The sequence below is a fragment of the Pan paniscus genome, chromosome 6, assembly GCF_029289425.2.
Source record: "Pan paniscus chromosome 6, NHGRI_mPanPan1-v2.0_pri, whole genome shotgun sequence".
Taxonomy (NCBI): domain Eukaryota; kingdom Metazoa; phylum Chordata; class Mammalia; order Primates; family Hominidae; genus Pan; species Pan paniscus.
In genome coordinates this window covers 151,095,557-151,108,164 of record NC_073255.2, presented here as the reverse complement: position 1 = coordinate 151,108,164, position 12,608 = coordinate 151,095,557, and the positions used below count along the sequence as shown (strand labels likewise).

The following is a 12,608-nucleotide window of genomic DNA, read 5'->3' as shown; positions in this document are numbered from 1 at the left end:
TCTAATATATCAAGAATATTTACCCCTTAATATACTGAACATAAAAAGTATTCTGTTTCACTGCTTTGCTTTCTTTATGGGCTTAAACCTGGCAAATTATTCCATTTGATTTCAGAGAATTCTCATATGGCAATCTATTTTATTTACTTTATCTTCAATAAAATGGTTCAGTGAGCATTAGCAACTCCGAGACACAAGTTTCAATCAGTCTTCAGGCAAAGGAGTCAATCTAAATTAGACCTACTGTGCTGTGAGGTGCAGCTAAAAAGTTGGAATAAGGCAAAGCAACAGTGAAAATGTGAGCCAAGCCTAATAAAGGCCACAGAAAAGAGAAAGAAAGCTCTCCCCGGGCTCTCACATGCATTGCTTATACAATACCAGGTGCCAGGTTCAACACATGAAGAGCTCCTTAATAAGGCTGACAGCTAAAAGGAGGCTTCAGACTATAACTTCATTTTACATGACACCTACAGTAATAGTCCTCTGTTCTCTGGCAGACAATAGTAAAAACTCAAATTGCCAACAGTTTAAAATGAGGTTTCATAGTCATCCCTTGGATATCATATAGGGGAAAAAAACGAAAACATTCAAGCTGCATGGTATCTCTTCTACAGCATTTTCATACAATTACTAATGTAACAGTACTTTCAGTGAACCTTTCCTTACAAATTTGTATGACATTTTAAATATAGCTGCTGGATTAGATTTTAACCACAAAACAATCAGTAAGTTTGAGCAACAACTCATTTTGGAAAATGATATCATTAAAGACTAATTCCAAGAAATGTGGGGTAGTACCGTTAGATGCCATGAAAATGTCTCCCAAAGCACAAACTTTGTAATAAGTGATGCTGGTTCATACTTGATATGGGCTGTAAAAAGCAGATTATTGTAATGGTGCACTTCCCAGCAAATAAGACCATTAAAAGGGTACTTAATGTTCAGTTGAATTGAAAAGCAGGCCAGTTAAAATCCATATTTTCTATTTTGTATAATGATATCAAAAATTTTACTAGCAGATAGTTCCAAGCCACAAATTTAAAACTATAAACATAAACTCTCATTTAAAAAATATGAACAAGTTATCATTTTCTCTTTTTTTAATATAGTGCATTATGTTTGTCCAAATTCTATCATCACATCAATAGGAATGAAATTTGGAATTATGGTTTAATGAGAATTTATGTATGTATGTATGTATGTATATATGCATGCATGTATGTATGTATGTATTTATTTATTTATTTATTTATTTATTTTGAGGCAGTGTCTCCTTCTTTTGCCCAGGCTGGAATGCAGTGGCACAATCCCAGCTCACTGCAACCTCCGCCTCCCGGGTTCAAGTGATTCTCCTGCCTCAGCCTCCTGAGTAGCTGGGATTACAGGCGCCCACCATCATGCCCAGCTGATTTTTGTATTTTCAGTAAAGACAGAGTTTCACCATGTTGGTCAGGCTGGTCTCTAACTCCTGACCTCAGGTGATCCCCCGGCCTCAGCCTCTGAAAGTGATGGGATTACAGGTGTGAGCCACCACACCCAGCTGAGAATTTATTTTTTTTAAATGTTGTTCTATTACTTGCTGATACATACTTTTCAATTCACTTTTCTGGAAACCAAACGTATTATTTTTCTAGTGAGCTCAATGCTTCAAAGTACAGCACTCCAAATATGTGTACACATATCTAGATACGTCCGTGTGACTCTAGTATTTACACCTCCATAAAGGACATTAAAAGATAGCAGAAAACTATCAGGATAGATTAGTAGAAGAGATACTGCAAGCCCAGATCCTGTTAGCATATGGGTATTTATTCCAAGCAGCTCTTCTACAAAGAATGAGTATCAGACCAGCACACAGACGTATGCAGTCATGAGTAAGCACAACTCTCCAACATTGATATGATCAATGGGCAAGATATTAAAAGCAGTTTCTGCATGTTGCAAAATCAGTATTCCAGGTGAATCTAAACATTTCACATTTTCTTTCCATTTGGCTATCTTGTAAATATACATACCTATCTCTTCTATTACATATGCCCGAGAGACATCATATTTCATAGACTGTTAATCTTTATATTCCCCTCAAAGTCAAGGGCAGTGCTGAAATTTGTGCATATAATTTTAGGGCTGAAATATTATATAATGTATTAATTATCTATGAGTGCATAAAAATTACCACCCAAACTTAGCAGTTTAGAACAAAACCATTTATTATCTTGTATGAGTCTGTTCTCACGCTCCTATGAAGAAATACCTCAAACTGGGTAATTTATAAAGGAAACAGGTTTAATTGACTCACAGTTCCACATGGCTGGGGAGGCCTCAGGAAACTTACAATAGTGGCAGAAGGCACTTCTTCTGAAGACAGGGTGGTAGGAGAGAGAATGAGTGCCTAGTGAAGGGGGAAGCCCCCCATACAGCCACCAGATCTCCTGAGAACTCACTATCTCAAGAACAGGATGGGGGAACTGCCCCATGATTCACTTATCTCCACCTGGTCCCTCCCACAACAAGTGGGGATTATGAAAACTACAATTCAAGATGAGATCTGGGTGCTGACACAGCCAAATTATATCATATCTCAAATAGTTACTGAGGCTCAGGAATCAAGGGGTGGTTTAGCTGGGTGGCTTAGACTCAGAGTCTTTCAGGAAGTTGCAAATTGTTTGTGGGCTCCTTCCTGGCTGTTTGCTAAAGGGCTTAGTTCCTCACCATGAATACCTCTCCATGGCAGCCAGCCTCCCCCAGAGCAAGTCATTTGAAAGAATGGGAGAGACAGAAACAGAGACAAAGATAAGAGACAGAAACAGAGAGAGATAGAGGCAAGAGAGAGGGAGAAAGAAAGGAAACTCAAAACATATGTCCTAATATCATGCATAACCTAATCAGAAAAGCAACATACCAGCAAACAGAACTTGTGCCATATTCTATTGATGACATAGGCCAACCCTGGTAAATATGGGGGGAAAAAATATAATGGAGTGAAAACCAGAAAATGGGTACCATCTTAGAGGCTGCCTACCACAGCTATCCCTCTGGACTCCAGTGATTCGTGTTTTTCCCATATGTAATTGGTTTCAAAGGTGTAAGTTGTAATGGATTCTCACAAGTAACTTAAGGGTTATTCGAGGTATATATTTCAAATTACTGAACCAATATAAGAATGAATAACTTATAAAGAACATCTTCTGAAATATGACTGTCAAAATGAATACTGGCTGTTAGACCACTGTTCTAAATCAAGAAGGTGTTTTACATATTCAGTGAATATTTCTAAAGATACTATTACATGCAACATTGTAAGAAACACACAAATGAGCAACATTCTGTGATCTCTATGGATAGCAGGGGAATGAGATTAATGATCACATGTTTGCAACATCCGATTGACTATGATAGGGTAAGATACTATGCAGAAAAAGTCCTAGGCTAGCTAAAAAGGAGGTAAGAAATAAGAAAAATATAGTGGAAAAGGTAGAAATTTAAATGTGCTTTAAAAAGATAAAGAATGGGACAGAAACAATGAGAAAGATGTACATTGACAAAGATGTAGGCAAGAAAGCGTAAAACATGTAGTTAAAGGTATACATATCAGAGTAAAGAGAAAAGGTAAGATATTTGGGTTTTGCCACATTCTGGAGTGTACTAAATACCACACTAGGCTGTAATTAGTCTGGTGGTTTTAGCCAGCCTGAAACAATGGATGAATTTTAGGCAAAGAGGAATAGTCTGCTGGGAATTATACTGTAAGAAAACTCTATGAAAATAAAATTTTACATGTTTCAACAATATTCTTATTATTAACTCTAACATAATTATAAAACGTTAAAGTAACATATTTCATGAATTTTAAGTTTAACATGCTTTGGCAGACAGTCTCTATGGTGGCCCCCAAGTTCATGCCCTGTAAAATTCCTTCCCCTTGAGTGTGGGCAGGACCTGTGACTTGATTCCAGCCAACAGAACATGGCAAAGGTTGTGGATTGTCACTCTGATGATTACTTTAAAATACATACACACATTATACACATACATATATGCACACACATCCATATATACACACATGTGTGTATGTGTTTTAATGTTATATCTATATATTATCTATAATATATATACTATATATTATCTATAATATATATACTATATATTATCTATAATATATATACTATATATTATCTATAATATATATACTATATATTATCTATAATATATATACTATATATTATCTATAATATATATACTATATATTATCTATAATATATATACTATATATTATCTATAATATATATACTATATATTATCTATAATATATATACTATATATTATCTATAATATATATACTATATATTATCTATAATATATATACTATATATTATCTATAATATATATACTATATATTATCTATAATATATATACTATATATTATCTATAATATATATACTATATATTATCTATAATATATATATACTATATATTATCTATAATATATATATACTATATATTATCTATAATATATATATTCTATATATTATCTATAATATATATATTCTATATATTATCTATAATATATATATTCTATATATTATCTATAATATATATATTCTATATATTATCTATTATATATATATTCTATATATTATCTATTATATATATATTCTATATATTATCTATAATATATATATTCTATATATTATCTATAATATATATTCTATATATTATCTATAATATATATTCTATATATTATCTATAATATATATTCTATATATTATCTATAATATATATTCTATATATTATCTATAATATATATATTCTATATATTATCTATAATATATATATTCTATATATTATCTATAATATATATATTCTATATATTATCTATAATATATATATTCTATATATTATCTATAATATATATATTCTATATATTATCTATAATATATATATTCTATATATTATCTATATATTATATATAAAATGTTATATATATAAAACATTATATATGTATTATATATAGGTTCCATTTTGCTAGCTCTCCTGCTGGCTTTAAAGAAGCAAGACTGCTATTTGTAAACTGTGTATGGAGAGTGCCACATGGGAGGAACTGTAGGTGGAATTTAGAGGCTGAGGATCTCAGTCCTAAAACTGCAGTGGACTGAATTCAGCCAAAAACCTGTGAGTTTGGAAGAGGACCCTGAGCTCTAAATGAAAATGCAACCTGGCTGACATTTTGATTGCAGCCTTTTAAGACCCTAAGCTAAACTGTGCCTGGAATCCTTACCCACAGAAATTGTGAGATGATACATGTATGTTGTTTTAAGCTTCTACATATATGAAAATTCATCATATGGTAATAGAAAACTAATACACATTCTAACCAAACACAGAGAGCACAGGTACATAATGCAATACACTGAATATCTGTGTTGTCCCCAAATTCCTATGTTAAAATCCTACCCTGCAATGTGATGGTACTAGGAGGTAGAACCTTTGGTAGGTAGTTAGGCCATGAAGATGGAGCCCTCATGAATGTGATTAGTGCCCTTTTTATAAAAGGAACCCCAGAGAGTTCTCTCATCCCCTTTCTGCCATGTGAGGACACGAGAAAGAAGATGGCAGTCTATAACCTGAAAGAAGGCCCTCACCAGAGGTTGACACCCTGAACTTAATCTTCCAGCACCCATTACTGTGAGAAATTAAATTTCTGTTTATAATCCATTCAGTCTATGGTACTTTGTTATAACAGCATAAAATAACTAAGATACAGAATTAACTCATATTTAGCATTTCTTGTAAGACCCATGATTGGACATAAATTAGATTATCCTATACAGGGTATTTGCCATGTGGCCTGAATAATACAGTCAACGATTGAAATGAATATAATAGAAAATAAAATATTACTTTTTAAATGTTCGTTATGCCCTTTTTATGTGTTCACATAATTAATCCTCAATTCAACTCTATTAAATACAAACTGTTATCTCTATTCTCTAGATTGACAAATTAAGCGTAAAAGAGCCTTGGTGACTGGTTCAAGGTTTCACATAAGGTAGGTTTGTTTTGGAACTATCATTCAAACCCAGGCAATCTGATTTCCAACCTTGCATTCTCAATAGCTCCACTCTAAACCCTCTATTTGCAGTCTTGCTCACTCTGTTTCCTTTTGACAATGAATGCCAGTATGCTATCTATCTGAACTGCTGACCCAACCCCCTGTCTGCCAAACCAGCTTCCTACATAGTCCATTTACTTTTTAATAATTTCAAAAATAGAGCAAATATTTTTCGTATGATACCTAATCTTTAATAAGTATTTATGAAATTTATAGCAATTTTCTATAAATATATGAATGAAAATTATTTCTACTTTACTGAATTAACTAAAACTGATATTTCATTTGAGCTTAATAGTCTTGCAGTGGAAACTCTGAAAATTACTGAATATCTTGAAGTAAAACACATCCACCCACATGCCCAACTATGCATTTACCCACATACACAAATAATCTCAGTTATAAGTTGTATGAAACATTTTAGTTCCCATGTTATAAGTATTATGTAGGGCAGGTTATTTAACTTCTTTGAGAGGTGAAAGGGAGATAAAACTAAAAAAAAAAATTGTTTGAAAATAGGAGGTTTGAACCAAGTTCCATTTAGTGGATTTTCTAGGGGGAAGAGAGCAGAGAAGAAAAAATCCAGTATTTTTTGAAAATAGCTATGTACCAAGTGCTAAATTTTCACAAGAATACAATAAACAGATCTATTAGTCCCCTATTTTACTCTTTGAGAGCTGAGAAGCAAAAATTAACAGAGATTAATTTAAAAAGCCAAAAAATAGCAGCAAGGATGCAAACTCCTATCAACCTGACCCCAAAATCTTTGCTTCTCCAACATTTTCTTCCTCCCTTATGATCATACTTCCAGCTCAAGGGTTCAAAATTCTATACATTTACAAGAAAAAATAATGCTTTTTCAGAATTCACTTTCCCATTAGGATGAACCTTTGGCATTATGCATATTCATTATTTACACCAATATGTGGTTAGTGTTTGTTTAAAAATATTTAAAAACTGCCACTATAAGCACATAACTACCAAAAGTCTAAGTAGCACATTCCAAAATCAGTTTGAGGACTAACTTCAAGTGCAATTATATTCTCTTCTAGGAATTCTCTACTTTTAAAAAATAGTTTCTTTCATGATTCCATGATTCATTCTTTCCTGGTTCATTGTTAGATCATTCCTGCTTATTATAAATCTAAACTCCATCTGCTATTATACAAATAAACATCCTGTTACTCAAAAGTAATAACTTATATATCAAAAGGCTGTATAAAGATAGAGTATATTGGTATAACCATTATCTATGGCAAACATACAAATAATGTCCCCACTCACCACAAAAAAGACTGAGTGTTAGCAGACATGTGTTCTATCTCTAATTGTTTATTACTAGCTATAAAATCACAACAAGCTACATAACTTTTTCCAGATCATTTTAATTATTTGTCTTTGTTTCTCCACTTATCAAAGAATAATAATGTCAACCTTACTTACATCATAAATTAAGAGTAAAATGAAGTAAAATGTTGCCAAAGGGCTTTGAAAATCTTAAATGTTAGATAAATGTGGGATCATTTTAATGTCTATCTGGTAAAAATAATAAAACTGGTAAGAAATGAACCAAAAAACAATCCATAGGCCAAACAGAAGGTAAAATACCTGGGAAATATTTAACTGTATAATTAAAGAACATTGACAAAAATCTCTCAGAGAAATTACGAAGTGTATCTTGAGAGAGCTGTAGAAATTGCTAGAGAAATTTAGGTAGAAAGTGAAGATCCTGAGGCCTATACTATGCTCATGGTGAAACTCTTAATGAAGAATTCTGAAGAGGCCCAGGCATTTTGGTTTCCCTCTCTCTTGAGGTAAAGATTGGGGAAAGAAATGATATAAACTACTAGGAAGCTTTGAAATACAAACTCTGCCTAAAATTGCTTTTAGGTTTCCTTTAAAATTATATTATTCTAAATTTGGATACTCATGACAAACCGTGTGATTGATATTACAGTTCAACAGTGAAACTGAAAATCCAATTTTACATAAATATTATATATTGAGAAAGTTTATATGTTAACATTGTACATATCAGAGAAAACTATCATGAGATTTAAAGATACGCAACATTAAAAAAGAAAACAAATCTTTCAAAATAGCTGACTGGATCTCAAAAATTGTATTAGAAAAATCAAATTTTCTAGAAAAAAAATCATTACTGGTATATTATTCTCATTATTTCCTCAATATTTCAGATCCCCCCAAAACTTCAATATCAAATGAACTTTTAAAAAATAATACTGAAAAGACCAGCATAATAAAAGGCAAGTACAATGGTAACAAGATTCTCCAAGTGCTTTCCTTGCCTAATACTTTACTTGTAATATTTCAAACCAAATTCATACTCCCCATAAGTGTATACTGGCTTTAAAAAGTGATACCAAGTTTAATAGAAAGAGAGCAGCAAGCAGTGAAATGGGAATTCCAATAGCAGTGATAAATATTTCTACTGCCACACTTAACATGTCTCAATTGTCCGCTGAAAACAACTTCTTAACATTTGGGCAAACATATTTAACCAAAAACTAAAGAGTAAAATCAGCATTAGAAAAATAAAAATAAGCACAATGACCAAAACAGAATTTTTACCAAAAGGACACTTACCTGTTTCTTCCAGATCTTCCACAAGACTTTCGAATCAACCTTGAAACGGAGTCCTAGGAAAATTCAATCCCAGCATCACATTAGAGTAGACCTGTTAATAGAGACAAATAATTGTCACTGCTTAGAAAATTAAATTTAAATTTACATCACAATTAGTGCAGTGACTTCACAGAACATAAAACATATTCATCCTTTAAAAGAAAAATTGGTAATGTTAACATGCATTACTTTGTGAATTTTCAAATACACATAAAAATGCTTTTTCTACATTTTAATTTAGAGAACTTTCAAGACATTGTTTGGTATAAAGCAAAGGCCACGGAGACAGCATAAGATGCACTTCCAAGAGATGGAGATTTTGTTTCCCACTCTCATTGATTTGGCAAGTTTAAACTTTTCAGTGATTAACTTTTATAATTTACAGAAAAAATTATTTGCGTCTCCAATTTCTTAACTGAAAACATAACTGATTTCAATTGCCTCTTCAACACATACTTAATGAGCTTTGTAGGATTTTCCACAATTAACAAATTGGTAGTAAGCATTTACTCCTCATAATCACAATGTAAGGATCATTATTTAAATGCTTATTTAAGTTTGTATTTCCCAGATCCATTTCCGATTCAACTACTCTCTTTTTCTGGTTTCTTCCTTCTTTAATCTGACAGATTTAGCTCACACCTTTCTTAGACTAAAATATGTTAAGTGTATTGAAGCTCCACTAAAATTATAGAACTTAGTACTATATAGATCAGGCTTGTCCAACTCGTGGCCGGGACGGCTTTGAATGCAGCCCAACACAAATTTGTAAAGCTTCTTAAAACATTATGAGACTTTTTGCAGTTTTTTTTTCTTTTTTAGTTCATCAGCTATCATTACTGTTAGTGTATTTTATGTGTGGCCCAAGACAATTCTTCTTCTTCCAATGTGGCCCAGGGAAGCCAAAAGATTGGATACCCCTGTTATAGATAGTAAATGGGTTTTGACTCACATAACACTCTGATTGATCGGTAGTGACTAAATGGAGAGCTGTATGGAGAGTAAATCTGAATCTGCCACAGGAAGTTCTGTGTTCAATTAGCAATGTCTGCCATAGGCATTGAAAAGGATGACTGGCATCACTTGCCATCTTTGTTGAACATTTAGACATTTCACTAATTGTATTGAAATCATTTCTAAACACTTTTAAGCTAAAGAACCCTTTCTTGCAATAAAACCTTAGTCCAGGGCCAATTAATAATCATGTATTCTGGTTGAATCCCACTTCCAAATACTCAGTGCCACCATTACTCCTTTCCTTGGGTACTTTTGGTGTTCACAAAGCATTAGGTATTCTACAGAGCATAATCCGAAACCACTGTTTAGTGAATTATAAGTATTAAGGTAACTCAAAGTCATAAACATTAAGGTAATTGGAATTCCTGTTCTTCATATTCCTTTTATTCTTTCTCTATTGGTTCTGTTGTCCACATTTCTCTTAACAATAAAATTTATTACATTAGCAGGCCCCACTCTTGGCTTTCCTTGTGTTAATTTTTCTTCCACAATTATACTCTGCCTAATATATGCCACCAAAAGAAGTGGATTTCTTTAGTATAAGTCTAAATTATTTCATAATTTTAAATTGACTTATTTTCCCTTGCCAATATTCATAGGGAAACTTCTCCAACTTTTTCTAAATCAGTCTATAAATTCTAGATTTTTTAAAGAAAATCCACAAACTCATTTTTAAACCCCTTTAAAAGCATATGCTATAAAAGGTCTATTAATATCAAAGTAAAATTCAAAAATGAAGGGCAAAGAGAGAAAACCTACTCTATAAAATATTAACATGTACTAAAAAGCCCAGTACAGCTGCAGGCACATAGAGTTCATATATATATATATATATATATAAAACAGCTCATACGTACATGAGAGTGTTATATATAATAACATCACAAAGTAAAAGAAAATACTGGTGTTGGATTACTGTATAGAGCAAAAACTGATCTAAGAATTGGGCAGAAAGTAAAGTGGGCACCTTATCACACCATATAGAAATTTGAATTCCTGAGAGATTAAAGAAGTTATTAAGAAAAAAAAAATTAGGCAAATATTTTTGAGACACACATGTAAAAAACTTTCTGAAACATGGCCTAAAAAGCATAAATGATAAGACATAAAATTAATTGATTTTGCTAAAAAAATGAAAATTTTCAGTTAAGGATACCATAGATAATTTCATAGGTAAACTGAGAGGACACCTAAAACCAATGAGGAATTAATACTGGTTAACATATACTTATATATTCAGAGGAAACCAATAGAAAAATGAGCAAAGAACCTTGAAAAGGAAATGTTCAGAAGCGGAAGCCCATACTGTTTAAAACTCATAAAATCACTAGCAATCAGGAAGATACAAATTAAAAAACCAATGAGATACCACTTTATGTCATCAGAAGAGCATGAATTTGAATGAATTCTGCGCAGTGTTGATAAGAATATAGAAAGATGAGAACTCTTGTTTACTGCTAACAAAAGCATAAATTATAAAGTTATTCTTTAAAGCAATTTGGAAGACCTAACATGTCTATGTTCTTTACGCTCTCAAAGCACCCTATGGGCACCTCTACTGTAAAATATATTAGCTTAAATCTCATGTCATGTTCTTGTTTACATACCTTTCTCTCCCACAAGCTTCTCCATTTTCTTTACTCAAAACTCCTGTTGAAACTGATAAATGAAGAAATAGCAATAAGCGTATTATTTAGGTAATAGAAGTAAACACCAGAAGCACATTGCCACTGCGTAGCTGAAGTAGGTAGTGAGAAAATACAAGGCAGAGGGCTGCTATTTTTCATTTTAATAATCCCTACATTCCATTTGATTTTTTAACTCTACGCCTGTATTTCTTGAAGAAAGTCAAATACCAAAAAAACCCAAAAAACTAATTTTATTATTTATTTTTTAAACTTTAAGTTCAGGGGTACAGTGCAGGTAATTTCATGCCACAGGGATTTCTTATACAGACTATATTGTCACGCAGGTATTAAGCCTAGTACACTTTAGTTATTTTTTCTAATCCTCCCCCTCCTCCCCTCTCAACCCTTTGGTAGGCCGCAGTATCTGTTGTTCCCCTTTATGTGTCTATGTGTTCTCATCATTTAACTCCCACTTGTAAGTGTAAATATGCAGTGTTTGCTTTTCTGTTCCTGCATTAGTTTGCTAAGGATAATGGCCTCCAGTTCCATCCATGTTCCTGCAAAGGATATCACCTCATTTCTTTTTATGACTGCGTAGTATTCCATGGTCTACTGTTGATGAGCGTTTAGGTTGACTCCATGTTTTGCTATTGTGAATAGTGCTACAAGGAACATATGTGTGCATGTGTCTTTACGACAGAACAATTTATATTCCTTTGGGTATACACCTAGTAACAGGATTGCTGTGTTGAATGGTAGTTCTGTTTTTAGGTCTTTACAGAATAGCCACAATTTTCTATAATGGTTGAACTAATTTACACTTCCACCAACAACGTATAAGCATTCCTTTTTTTCCATAGCATAGATTATGGTGCACAGTGATCATAATAATCAGAACCAAATGTTCACTTAATGATATATAGAAAACTCTTATTTTAGAAATCTAAAGCCATAAAAAGAAAATAAGATAATTTGAAGGAGACAGAACCTGAGCTAGAGAGGCTAACTAGAGTTCTCTTATATACACACATTCACACACATTATTTGTTGCAACTATATGTCACACACTGTCCTGGTTCTGGGTTAAAACCACAACTCTGCTCTTATGGAATATGCAATATGGTTAGGAATATGTAAGGGATGGACTTTTTTTTTAACAATGTGCTGAGAGACAGGGTATATACAGGAGCAGCACCCAGTTGAAG

At 32.5% G+C, this 12,608-nt stretch overlaps 1 protein-coding gene across 17 annotated transcripts in view; it reads right to left on the bottom strand.

Annotated features, from left to right (window-relative positions):
• The window catches only part of FOXP2 (forkhead box P2), a 608,228-nt gene that overhangs the window by 398,163 nt on the left and 197,457 nt on the right, over nucleotides 1-12,608 (bottom strand). For 13 of the 17 annotated variants that reach the window (XM_034963391.3, XM_055114452.2, XM_034963392.3 and 10 more), the window contains one exon: nucleotides 8,720-8,810. The gene's annotated coding sequence lies outside the window, so the exon portion shown is untranslated. Of the gene's footprint in view, nucleotides 1-8,719; nucleotides 8,811-11,382; nucleotides 11,435-12,608 lie in introns of all 17 variants that reach the window. The other 4 variants (XM_034963386.3, XM_063605582.1, XM_063605583.1 and 1 more) reach the window with 1 other exon arrangement.